The sequence below is a fragment of the Rhinolophus sinicus genome, linkage group LG09 (assembly GCF_036562045.2).
Source record: "Rhinolophus sinicus isolate RSC01 linkage group LG09, ASM3656204v1, whole genome shotgun sequence".
Taxonomy (NCBI): Eukaryota; Metazoa; Chordata; class Mammalia; order Chiroptera; family Rhinolophidae; genus Rhinolophus; species Rhinolophus sinicus.
In genome coordinates, this window is record NC_133758.1 from 55,828,204 (window position 1) to 55,842,115 (window position 13,912).

General features: G+C 43.8%; 1 protein-coding gene across 16 annotated transcripts in view; it reads right to left on the reverse strand.

Moving 5' to 3' along the window:
- Positions 1 to 3,119, reverse strand: part of SLC41A3 (solute carrier family 41 member 3) — a 71,627-nt gene extending 68,508 nt beyond the window's left edge. For 2 of the 16 annotated variants that reach the window (XM_074340434.1, XM_074340436.1), the window contains exon 1: positions 2,754 to 3,085. The gene's annotated coding sequence lies outside the window, so the exon portion shown is untranslated. The other 14 variants (XM_074340440.1, XM_074340438.1, XM_074340437.1 and 11 more) reach the window with 13 other exon arrangements.
- Between the last annotated feature and the right edge of the window lie 10,793 nt (positions 3,120 to 13,912).

The following is a 13,912-nucleotide window of genomic DNA, read 5'->3' on the forward strand; positions in this document are numbered from 1 at the left end:
CAGCTTTTTCTAGGCTCCCTTCACCAACCGAATAGGACTTGAATGGCTTGAGCAGTTGGGTAAGTAGTGGGTCAAAGGGATTTTTCACCCTAAATCAGGGATTCGGACCTCTAAAGGATAGGGGAGGAAAGGTCTCCACTCATCCCCAATAAAAACCCTGAAAGCAAAAATCAGAGAAAAAAAAATGATTAATTTGACTCCATCAAAGTTTAAATATTCTGTGGGACTTCTAAACAAACTTCTAAACAAAATTAAGAGACAAGCAAAGGTCTACAAAAAATGTCTGAAACCAACAAAAGAGACAAAGGAACAGTGTACAAAAAAACAAAACAAAAAAACCCACAACTCCAACACAGCCCTAAGGAACAGAAAAAGCAATGGAGAAAGAGATGCCCAGCAGGAAAAGGCAAGTGTTCCAGGCAGCATAGACCAGACTAGAGACTGGGGAAATGATTTAAACCCAGCAGCGAGGCCCTACCTCACCATCAGATGACCCAAAGGCCCAGGGAGAGAGAAGAGCCAGCACATTGCCTGGGTGGGGGCCAGTGGGTCCACTCCTGTGAAAGGCAACTTGGCAGTGACCGTTCAGTACTCACATGTCCTCACCCCACAAAGCACAACCGTGGTGACTCACTCACAGGGGCTCACAAGGAGACACACCCAAGATGCTGACAGCAGCTGCACTGGAACCTGACAGCACAGCCAACGCTGAGCTCTGTGGTGTCCCCGAGAGGAATGGTGTGTGGCTGTGCCGGGAGTGCAGCAGCACTATAGCCACAGCACAGCAACAGGTCCTGCAGAAACCACTGTTACATGAGGAAAGCAAGCTGAGGGATGGCGTCTAAAAAACGTCCCACATTCTCCTGTCCTGTGGTCCCTCTTCACGAGTCATATGCATGGGAGCGCAAGGAAAGGTCTGGCCAGGGGTGACCTTGGGATGGAGGGGAGTCTCCTGGGACAGAGGCTCCACCTCGGTCAGCACCTTTTGGTCATTCCCTCCTGCTCTGTACCCCTCAGGGTGGGGAGAGTGTGGTCCACCAGCAGGAACTTCACATCCTCCTGGATGGTGGTCAAAGGCCCTCAGCTTCATTGGGACTGTGGGAGTGTTTCGTAAAATGAGTGTGTGCTCAAATGTCACTTGGGTTGGTAACAATGGTAACTCCTAAAAGTACAGCTGGACAAACCAGGTCCTGAAGGACAGGCCTGCTGGTGAGGGAGGCTCCTGTCAGGAGAGTGGGCTTTAAGGGAGGGTGGACTGTGGGTGCAGGAAAACCCCTCCTTTAGCCCATGGGAAGGGGGCAGGTCGCACAGACTCTAGGGCAGGAGTCTACCCAGGCTTCCCACCAGGGGACGCCACATGGAGGGGGTGCTACAGGACAGCCTCCCAGTACATAGAACTATCCAGCCAAAGTGTCAGTACTGTGGAATGAGAACCCTACACCGGCCATACTTCTTAGAGCACCTCCCTCGGGGGAAGGCCTTGACAGGAGTCAGGTAGCGGGGTCCGGGGTCCACCAGGGCTGCCAGTCAGATGAATCTGCAAGGTCACCAGTTTTTCAGATGCCTCACAAGGAGTCTGTCCCATCAGACTGAAGAGGACACTGACAATGTGTCACCCAATGAGTGTGTGTGGGGGCAAAGCCAGCCTAGGATCCCAGGCCTCTGGGCAACTTAGTCTTAACATATCAGGTCTGGGACCTGGTCTTTAGCACCTCAGACAAACCAGTGAGGCTGCACCATTCCTGACCACTCTGGAGGGGAGATGGGAAGTGGATGTGGGCCAAGGTGCTGTGAGGCCTCAGCCCTCTGGGCTTCATAGGTGACTTGGTTCAGTGGGAACACTTTGGAGTCTGCCCCCAAGATTGTAATCCCAGCTTCTCCCCTTCCTTGATGTTTGTCCTTGGAAAAGTTAAATTTTTGTGCTTCCAGTGCGCATCTGTTAAATGGGCATGGTAGCTTATGAAGAGTACAAGGAATAATGTATTTTTATCACAGGACACCTGGCTTGTCCCCCACTCCCAGTTCAAACTCCTAAAAGCTCTAATGTTTTAGATCAGTGGTTCTTAAAACACAGCAGCATCAGAATCACCTAGAGGACCAGTTGAAGACAAGCATTGCTGGAACCACCTGGGTCGTTTCGCATCAGTTGGAGTGGGGGTGCTGAGAACTTGTACGGAGAGCAAGACAGTTAAGCCCAAAGAGTGGATGTATGGGGTGTGGGGGAGGTAGCCTCAAAGCAACCTGAACAGGACTTGCCCCCACCCTCAAGCTCTAGGTCGCCTCTTCAGCCGGCCCCACCGCCCCCGCCCTGAGCCCTTGATGTCCCTCCCCCTTACAGTTACCCTATCCATCACATACTCACCCGCAGCCCCAGTTTCGGATCTGGCTCCTACCCAGGCGTCACCTCCGCCCGTCCCTTTCCCTCTGTCTTCCCCGTTTTACTTCATCTTTCGCGTACCTCCTGGCCGCAAGCCCCCATCCAGCGCTACCCCACCCCCCTTCCGCAGTTCACCTCATTTTCCAGGCTCCGCACGCCATGCCCCGGCCCTTCCAGATGTGTCCCCACCCCGCCCCAGGATCTCCATCAGACTGTCGTTCTGCACACACACCCTCACCCCCACCCCCACCCTCGTCCCCGTACTTTACTCCATCTTCTGTGCATCCCCAGTCCTGGGCCTCCTTCGGAATGCCCTGTGGATCCCATCCTCCCCTTACCACCGCCCCACCCGCGTCGAGCGCAGGGCCGCGCTTACCCGAATCCCTCCGGGTCGCTGGCGGTCAGAAGGCGCGCCCGCCAGGCTGAGGACGCGCACGGCCGCAGAGTGGGCCCACGGAGGAAACGGCAAAGACCGGGTTGTCGTACCGCTCCGCCCTCCTGGGCACCGCCCCCGACCGGCCCCAGCCGGGACCTGGTACTCTCGGGCGGGGAGGAGATGGGCCCGCGAGCCCGGAAAGACTGGGCCGCGGAGACCCCGCCCTCCGGGTAGTAGGGCCGCGTTTTAGAGGTGGGGAGACGTAGGGTCAGATGTCAGCTCCAGGCTTGGGTCACCCAGGCCTTGAATCTAAATGAGCGAATCCTGAGCGCGCCGAGTATCTTCCACGTTTTCTTGCAGTGCGTCCTTACAACAGTCCTTAGGGGGAACTTCTCTTTGAGGCTGGTTTGCAAAGAAGGAAAGCAGGTCTCTCGTGTTATCGCTGCACGAAAGCCGGGACTCGAGAGGTGAGGTTGGTGAAAAGAAAAGCAGGTTTTATTCCAAAATGCCAGCATTAAGGGAAGACAGTGGACTCCCTGTCACAAAGACTGCCTTCCTGCTCTTAATACCACCAAAGGTTTTATAGACATGCAAGGAGTGGCAGAACAATGTATTGACAGAAAAACATCCAGCCTAAGAGAAAGCTTTTAAGTTTATTTGAGCCAAACTGACGACAATTGCCAGGAAGCAAAATCTCAACGGATTGAGAAAATACTCTGCAAAATGGCGGTTTGTAGCTTATTTTATACATAGAATCAAATAGGAGGGTTACGTGAAATCCATTAGTGGTATCCAAAAGGGGTGGGAGAAAGGAAAATCCCTGGAATTGGATAAAAGTAAATTGGAGACAGGTACCTTTACATAGGTGGGTACAGAATAGTTAATAGTTCACTTTTTACGGCACATAGAGATGGTAATAAGGGGACAAGAATAAAAATGAGGGATTCTATAGTTTCCTGCTCTAGTCCAGAAAAAGGAATTACTGACATTCCAAGGGCATGTTATCCTAGATGCCAAAAGACAATAGACAAACTCACTTAAGGTAGATTGACCTTTGTCAAGGAAGCTACAGACTAAAGATGTGACTTTCCACCATCGCCCACCTTAGTTAGGAATTTTTATGTGGTTGTTTTCAGGCTCCTGAGCTTGTCAGATTTAAAATGTGGCCCCTTTTCCATCCAGTTTTCCCTTGTGGTCATAAATCAATCTGAAGGATGCATTGCTGACCAACCTTTTGGTTCTATAGTGTGGTCCCACCGTGCTAGGAAGGCTCATTCCTAGGAAGTCTTAGTGTCAGCGTTTGTCTTGCTGAACGTGGCTCCATTGGGGGTGGGGCAAGACTATAACCTTAGATGACAGTTAAGGCCGAATTTTTAATTTATATTAAAAGAAAAGGTTAGAAAATGGGAAGCAATCAGATCCTATGTCTTCATTAAATATATTCTGGATCATTTCTAATCTGTGACCTTATTGTGTCTGCTCACTCGCAGGCCATGAAAGAATTCACGAGTCAGACAGAAATACAGAAGATTTATTAAAGTAAGAGAAGGTTCGGCTGGGCAGAGTCTGCTAGAAACTGCAAACTACTGCATCCAGTCTTTGGTCTCAAGTTTTATGTTTTCCTGTACTTGGGGGTGAGGGAAGGTGCATAAAGCTGGTTATCACAACCTTTGCATACGTTATGTAGGTTTAAGTTGGAGCCAAGAGAGTGGATCCCATACAGATGCAAAACCTCTCCTGAGTCACAGGGCTAGCACTGGGCCTAAGTAAATAGAAATATTGAAACTGCATAGTAAATGTATAGGAAGCAGAATCTTTAAGTGGCAAAGAAAAGAAAGCTTTCAAAAATTCCCAAGCTAAATTGCACTTATTAATTTGAATTATACCAGAGGTCCCAATCTAAAAAATAGAAGATTTAGTGCCAGCATTACAATCCCCTATCTTAACAGACCTCTCATGATCCAAGTTTTTTGATGGAGAAACTGACCTAAAATGGTTCCCTGCCACCTGGAACTGACCTAAAATGGTGGCCTGAGCGGGGGGGGGGGGGGGGGGGGGAGGGGTCCCCAGCCTAAGCCCCAGCCCACTTCCGCATAACCCCCTCGAAGCCACACCCCGAGCCAATCACCAAACGACACCTACCCCTTCCCCAACTCAAGGAAGTTCCCAACCCATAAAAACCTGCTCAAAACCTTGCTAGGGGCTCAGTCTTTGGGAAGGATCCCCCTGAGCCCACCAGCGTAATAAAGCTGACTCTCCTAACTCTCTGAGTGCCACTTGGGTTCTTTCCGGTCCTGGTATCTGTAACATTCTCTGAATCTTATGTTTTGGGTTTTTTTGCCTGTAGTGTAACATTTACAAAATAGGAGCAAGAGCAATATTATTAAACCAGTAACACCAACTTGTGATGTAGGATATTTTTTTTGTGAGTGAGTGCCAGTATCACATCTCCTGAAACCGAAAAATGGAAGCACAGACAAAGGAGAGGTGAGGAATTGTAAAACAGGATAGTTTATTAAAAGTAAAGCGTAAAGAGTTGCAGTTCTCAGAAAGAGTTTCAGGGGGTCCCGACCGGGTTGCCCAGTGACTGAAGCAAAAGTTCTTACTTTTATACCTTCCCTTGCCTGCTTGGAGAAGGGGGCTGGCTGGTGCCTTTGAATGGAATTAGGTTTCTCCTGTTTGCCCACCCTAAAGGAATTAAGGAACCCATCCCTCTCTGTCAGACTAAAGGGATTAACAAACCCATCCGTAGCATCAGCTCTGCTCCTTTGTCCGGCCAAAAGGGATTTATGACACAGTTTATTAACCTCAAGGTGTGTTCTCATATATTTGCCCTAGAATGAAGACATTCCAGAACCTGGAGTTTCAGGATATGGCTACCTTTTGTTTATTCCACCAGGGACCTCCCTGTTTACATAACAATATGCTAACTAACCTGTCTCATTAGGAGCAGAAAATATACAATATTACCCAAGTATGAGTCTGAGGGGATCAAACCTCCTAGCTAACTAAAGAACCCTTTGCATGCATTATCATAATTTTTTTTATTAAGCTAATACTATGTTTTCTTCCCTTGTATACTGCTATTTGTACCTTATGATAAGTGTCAACGAAAAAACATCCAGCCTAAGAGAAATCTTATAAGAGTTTATTTGAGCCAAACTGACAATTGCCAAGAAGCAAAGTCTCAATGGATTGAGATAATGCTCTGGAAAATGGCCGTTTTGCAGCTTATTTTATACATTAGAATCAAAGGAGAAAGGTTACATGAAATCCATTGGTTGTAGATTAAGGGGGTGGGAGAAAGCAAAGTGGGGAAATCTCTGAAATTGGATAAAAAGCAAAATGAAGAGACAGACACTTCTTTTACATTGGTGAGTACAGGATAGTTAAGAGCATTTAACAGCACAGCACGATGTAGAGATGGTATTTGGAGAACAAGATAACAATGAGGGATTTTGTATTTTTCTGCTCTGGTGTGGTGGGTTGTGCCCCCTGAGGGGTCAGGAAAAAGGGATTACTCTGACATTCCACAGGGTATGTTATCTTAGATGCAAAAAGACGACAGGCTCACTTAAGCTAAAGATTGACCTTTGTCAAGGGAGCTACAGGCCAAGGATGTGACTTCCTGCCATGGCCCACCTTAGTTAGGAATTTTTATGTTCACACCATCCTATGTGGTTATTTTCAGTCTCCTGAGCTTGTCAGGTTTAAAATGTGCCCCCTTTTCCATCCACATTTCCCCCTTTTGGTTATAAATCAATCCAAAGGATGCATTGATGACCACCCTTTTGGTTGGATACTGTGGTCCCATGGTGCTTGGAAGGCTCATTCCTAGGAAATCTTAGTGTCAGCATTTGTCGTGCTGAATGTTGGACCATTGGGGGTGGGGCAAGACCATAACCTTAAGTGGCAGTCAAGGCTGAATTATTTATTTAAAAGAAAAGGCGAGCGAATGGGAGGCAGTCAGATCCTATATGTCTTCATTAAATATATTCTGGATCATTTTTTTAATCTTTGATTTATCATGATCTGAGGTTTTTTCCCCCATCTGTCTTATGTTGCTTTTTTGTATCCAGTATAACATGTACAAACTAGGACCAAGAGCAATAGTATTAAGCCAGTAACACCGATTAGGAGCAGAAACTGTCCAACATTAGACAAGTATGAGTCTGAGGGGAGTAATCCTAGCCAACCAAAAACCATTTATGTTGGCACACAGCAGCCTACCCGTCTGTCCCCTCGTACCTGCCCCTAAAGAAAGGAGAGTCTGTGAGACAGATCTTTCCAGGGACTTTGCTTCACCTTTGTGTTTACACCTTATGTCTCCCTGTTTGGCCCCAAAGGATGGCTGGTTAGTCAATGACAGGTAAGATTCCTCAAGGAAGGAACAACCTAAGCCAGGCAGAGTCCCATAGGGGCCATCTGGAGAACTCATGGGGTTGATAGAGGTGGGCACAGACCCCCTTCTTCCCCTGGCTAAGGAGAGCTTCTGCCTCTGTGGCTACATTCCTTCCCACATCCTGCTTGGGAAGAGATTCAATGATGTGATAACATCAGCTCTCCATCTATTCATATTAGTAAGTTTCAGCATAAAGGTTTTGTCCCTTGGGGAGGTACTTACAACAATTACTAAGACATCCTGTGACTTTCGGTTCCACTGTCTGCAGGCAAGGGTGATTGGTTTGAATCAGTTTCCTATTATAATGTATGAAATTCACAGATCTTAAGATTAACAAGCTTTCCTTTCTCATTTGTTGATCAATAAAAGCTATGCAGTGGCCCGATTTGGGACTAAGTCCTTGAGGCTTGAGTCCTTTGGCCCCGCTTGCACTCTATTCTTAGCTACTGTCTTTCTTAACCCTGTGCTTCCCTTCTCGCTTCCCACAGCTTTTGTCTTGCAGGACATGACGACTTTACATGCATTATCATAATTTTTTATTAAGATAATATGTTTTCCTCCCTCATCTACTGCTATTTGTACCTCATGATAAGTTGGGCCAGATGAATGAAGACTCTCTATTATGTTATGATCTAGAGGCTCTAATTTTTCTTTTGCCCAATTAGTTTCCATAGAAAGGACTTCATGGGGAGGATTAAGTTAAATTTCCCAATACAGTAGTAGTACCTTGGTTTTCAGTCTCTGTTAACGAACATTTCAGTTTACGAATGCCCTAAACCCTGAAGTAAATTCTTCAGTTTTCAAACATGGCTCAGAAGTCGAACATGTCGTGCAGCTTCCGCTCAGTGCAAAATCCTGAGGTCTAGCTGTCAGCTTTTGAGTCCTGAGCACCTGTGCAACACAGAGATGATATTTGGGCTTATTTGGTGACTGTGTGCAATCAATCTGTGCTCATCTCGTCTCAACTCTTGAAACCAATGTGGTTTTGTGCCTGTGTGGAACCCAGTGCATAACTCTGTGTTCAGCTAATCTAAGTAGCCCTCTTGCAACCAATTTGTTTTTATGACTGTGTGCAGTCTGTGTTCATGTCATCTCAGGAGCCCTCTGCCAATCACCCTTTGCTGTGAGAAATGGATAAAAGCTGCAAAGCCAAGAGAATCATTAACAGAACAACAATAGAGGTGAAGAAGGAAATTATTTCCAAACATGAAGTGGTGTCTGTGTATGTAATCTGGCAACGCAGTTTGGTATTGTCAAATCTACAATTTGTACCATCTTAAAAAATAAAGACGCCATTAAAGGAGCCAATGTTGCAAGAGGTGTTAAAACACTTACAAGACAAGGAACACAGACAATTGAAGAAGTGGAAAAATTGCTTTACATGTGGATAAATGAAAAATAGTTGGCCAGTGGCAGCATTTCTGAGAGCATAATTTGAAAAAGCTTTAGGTTTGCATGCCGACCTCATCAAAAACACTGGAACAAGTGCTGAGAGTGATATTTTCAAGGCAAATAGAAGGTGGTTTGAAAAGTTGAAGAGGAGAAATGGCATACATGATGTGGTGAGACATGGTGAAGCTGCCAGTGCCAATAAAGACGACGCTGACCAACTTGTTTTGGAATTTCAAGATTATGTAGAGGCAAAGGGTTTCCTTCCCTAACAAGTTTTCAACTGTGATGAGACAGGCCTCTTTTGGAAGAAAATGCCAAAGAGGACCTACATAACAAAGGAGGAGAAATCATTGCCAGGACACAAGCCCATGAAAGACAGGCTAACCCTTTTATTTTGTGGGAATGCAAGTGGGGATTTTAAGTTGAAGCCTTTGCTAGTCTACCATTCTGAGAACCTCAGGGTATTTAAGAAAAACAGTGTCATAAAAAGCAAATTGCATGTGATGTGGAGGGCAAACAGCAAAGCTTGGGTAACCAGACAATTTTTATTGAGTGAGTTCATGAAGTGTTCGGGCCAAGTGTAAAAAAATACCTCCAAGACAAAAGTCTTCCAATGAAGTGCCTTCTTGTTATGGATAATGCTCCAGCTCACTCCCCAGGCTTGGAGGATGAGTTGATGGAAGAGTTCAGTTTTATCAATGTAAAGGTTTTGCCCCCCAACACGACTCCTCTCATCCAGTCCATGGACCAGCAGGTCATATCTAATTTTAAGAAGCTTTACACCAAAGCACTGTTCCAAAGGTATTTGGAGGTGACCTCAGACACAGAGCTAACGCTCAGAGTTCTGGAAGAATCATTTCAATATCCTATGTTGCTTACGTCTCATAGACAAAGCATGGAGGGATGTGTCTCACAGAGCAATGAAGTCAGCATGGAAGAAACTGTGGCCAGATGCTGTCCCTGAACGTGTATTTGAGGATGTTGAAGAGGATGCTCCTATTGTTGAGGATGTTGTGTCTCTGGGAAAGTCCATGGGCTTGGAAGTGAGTAGTGATGATGTGGAGGAGTTAGTAGAAGACCACAGACTGAACTCACCACAGAAGAACTTCAAAACATTCTGACGGAGCAGCAACAGACGGCAACTGAGGAATTGTCTTCAGAGGGGGAAGGAAGAGAAAGTGTTTCTACTGCGCTGATCAAAGAAATGTGTGTAAAATGGGTTGAAGTGCAAATTTTTGTTGAAAAATATCACCCTGATAAAGCTGCTGTAAGTCATGCCACTAACACTTTCAATGGTAACGCTGTGTCTCACTTTAGAAAAATTTTAAAACATCAGAAAAAGCAAATGTCAATTAAAAAATTTTTAGTGAGGAAAAGATCTGGTGTCTAAACCAGGTGTCAGTGGTGTAAAAAAATCCAGGAAATGTTGCGTCCTGCACAACACAAGCAGTGGGGAAAACGAGGGAGGCGGCAAGGGCTAAATTCTATTATAGAAATAAAGAGACAAGAGACACTGAATGCAAAGAAACCACAGAGGACCAAGGGACTCACAGCCTCAAGGGACTGGAGCCCCGAATCAGGTCTTCGTGGGTATTTATTGTTTTTTTACAATAGGCATCACATGATTCTGGGCAGGGTCTGCAAGACTCTCACACCACTGATACAATTAGCATATTTCCAATACCCAATCATATTGTCCCAAAGCAACCTGTGCATGCTGTCCCCACATGATCAAGGTGCGGTGTGTACAACCCCTGGGGGAGTAGGTTTCTCAGAGCAATTACCTCATGAGTTAAGCGGGAAGCGAGATAAGTTCGCTCAGTTAACGTTCCTTAGCACAATAGGGTGCCGGACATAGGAAGCATGCGTCAGCAGCTTCCAGAAAGCATTGGAGGAGGGGCATCCCTCCTAGTTTCACATTAACTCATGGGGGTCCCTGGGGTCCCGTCTGGCTTAAGTCGTTCCTTCCTTGATCTTACTCGTCTTTGACCGCAGACCCAGCATACTGGGACCAAGAGAGGAAACCTATAAAACTCAACCCCTAAGAGGGACAACCCCGCAACCCTCTTTCCTTAAGGAAAGGATGGTAGGGACAAACGGTTAGGGTGCTGTGTGACAACAAGGGAAGGAATGGCAGGAGAGGAGTCACCTACAGTGATTATGGAAGAGGGTTACAGAACACCTGAACAACACTTGCCTATTGCGATTATGGAAGAGGACCACAGAACACCTGAAGAACAGTCACCTATTGTGATTACTGAAGGGGACCCCCATCCAAACCATGACTATCATCATTGCAGGTACGAAAAAATTACATTTTCATTTTTATCATCTGCAGTACTGTTTTTACATTGTGTTTACTTATTATTGCTTTTACAGTACAGTATATTTTGTTTATTGCTTTCATTGTGTATCAGTTTATGGATCTATGATATCATTAAATAGTAAAATTCATGCTAAATTGTTGTTTTAGGGGTTGATTTTAAAGGTCTGGAACAGATTAATCCATTTTGCATTACTTTCTATGGGAAACCGTGCCTCGGTTTTCAAACATTTTAGAACTTGAACGGTCTTCCGGAACGGATTACGTTAGAAAACCAAGGTACCACTGTACATTGGATTTTCAGTATCGACATTATCATGGTTTTATTAATCTCAGGCAAAGTTAATTTGTATTATAATATATATCCATAGTATTTACTGTAAACTTGGTGTCATTATAATATAAATCAGTTAGCATAACAGAAGAATTTTCTAACCTTTTCCAACAAAAATGTCCCCTTCCCATATACCATATATTGTTGTTGAGGTGAATACGATACATCAGGATTGGGTAAATTCAGAATTCCAGTTTGATCGGGGGCATAATCATTTACCTTTTTTATTTAATATGGCCAGTCTACTTTACATTGGAAGCAATTAAATGTCATTTATTAATCTGATTTCTGTTAGGTGTATAACTTGGAACTGTAACTTTAAGGTTTAATAGGGGCTAAGGCTGTAAGAATACAATGGTGTAAATTATAATTGTTACCTAAAAATTTCTAGAGGCCAGGAGGACAGTAAGAGTTTCATAAATAAATTTATTTTCTGTGCCTCAGCAGCCATTATAGAGGGCCATTTATTAAAAATATACATCCACTTGAGCTTTTATCTGAATTAATATGATTATTAGTCTATGTTGAGTTGGGGGTAAGCATAATTGGGTTCTAATATTTATATATATAAAATTCCTTTCTCAATATATTTTTTTCAATAACCTACAACTTATTCATCCTTCTCAGTTTGTCTCCTTTTCCTCATTCAGAAATAATCAACTTACTAGGACAAACTACGTCCTTTTAACTTCTCTAAAAATACACACATCCCTTTTCTTTCTTCTATGATAACATTCCTTCTAAATTTCAAAACTATAAAAATAATATTATTGATAATATAAAAGTTATCTTATATACCTTCAGCAATTATTAACAGTTGGGCTATATAAGTACAAGTTTTGAGAAAAGCCTAAACAACAAGTATAATCATCATCATTACTAATATCATTAGCAGACTGGTAAAGACAATCAAATAAATAGTTATTTTAAGTTCAATATCAATTATGTAGATATAGAGGTCTTCTCGATGTCTTGGGATAGCTGTCTAACCCTGATGTCAGTGGCTTCTCATCCTTGAGGAGTCTCTGATATCCACTGAAAGGTCCCTTCTGACAAGGTTGGAGAGTCTTTACCTGATGTCTTGTCCAACCGATAAAATTTCCTGGTTGTGGTCTTTGAAGTCTTCGCCTCCCAGGAGCACACTGAAGTGAATCAGTTACTAATTTATTTATTTCTTTAAGACAATTGATAAGTCCTTGATAATAATGTAGAATGTCTCCTTTTAGTAAGTTACTCCACATAGGGTGAACAATGATTAATGAGGAGAAAGCCTGTGTTTACGAAAAGTATATCTCAGGTTGAGAAGCACTATAAGGAGATCTTTTGGCCAAAGGAGATTAAAAGATTCTGAAAATTTACCTAGTTGAGTTTTAATTTACTATTTGTACACTCTACCAATCCAGAGGACTGGGGTGATAGGCACAATGAAAATACTGTAAAATAAGCCAAATATTACAAATAGATTATATTATTGGCCCAGTGAAATGAGTCTCTCAGTTACTATGTAACTCACAGGAAATTTTCCAATTGGGGATGATGATGATGATGATGATGTTGATGATGATGATGATTTTAAATAACTTTAACATTAAGGCTGTTGCTCTCCTGCAAGGGAATATCTCAACAAACAAATCATGACTAATACATACTTGTATCCTTGAGATGGTGGCATTTGGATAAAATCCAATTACCATACCTCAAATGGACCTAAAGGAAATGGGAAATGTCCTTGAGACCATGGAGTGATTTTCCAGGGCTACATTTTGGACAGATAGAACATCTGCTATATTCTTTATGAGCTACAGTAGGAGGTTTTCAATAATATTCTTTACACCATGAAACCATCTTTCCAAGACTCCAATGCATTAGCTCATGTACATGCTAAGCTATATCTGTTTGGGTCAAAGTTTTCCCCTTTTTGTTGCCATATTTTCTTTTTCCCCCCCTTCTTCTGCAGCTATCCATTGGACCTGTAAAAAAGAGTCTTTTATTGATTTAATAATAAGAAGGAACATTCTCAAGTCTGGATAATTTGGCTGTTTATTGCTGCTGGTCTAGCTGCAGTACCAGCTAAATTATTTTCTTTTGCTTCCATGGTGGCAGCCTTAGAATGTCCTGGAATTTTTGATAATTGCCAATTGTTTCAGTTGCTGTATGATATCTAATTTAAATTCTGGAACTTGTTTTCCGTTCTTATGGGCTGCCCTGAGGAAGTTAAGAAGCCTCACTTAGACAGGTTAGCTGGCATGTTGTTAGGCAGACAGATCTCTGGTAAAATAAAAAAAAAGACAGCCATATCCTAAAACTCCAGATTCTGAGATAACTCCTCCACTCCAGGACAAAATGTAACAGTGCCTTGAGGCTAATAAATTATCTTATAAATCCAAACCCTTTTGGCCTGGCAGATCTGATAGATAGGAATGGGTTATTTTGCTAATCCCTTCAGGATGGGCAAACAGAACAAACCTGGTAGACAATTCCATTAAAAGGCGCCAGCTCCCCTTCCCCAAAAAGGCAAGGGAAGGTATAAAAGTAAGAGCTTTTGCCTCAGTCAGGGGGCATCCCATTCGGGAACCCCCTCCCACTCAGGAGCTGCATTTTTTTTTTTTTTTGGCTTTTTAATAAACTCTCCTCTTTTACAGCTCCTTCCCTCTCCTTGGTCCGTGTTTCCATTCTTTGGTTTCATGAGACACGATCCTGGCACTCAC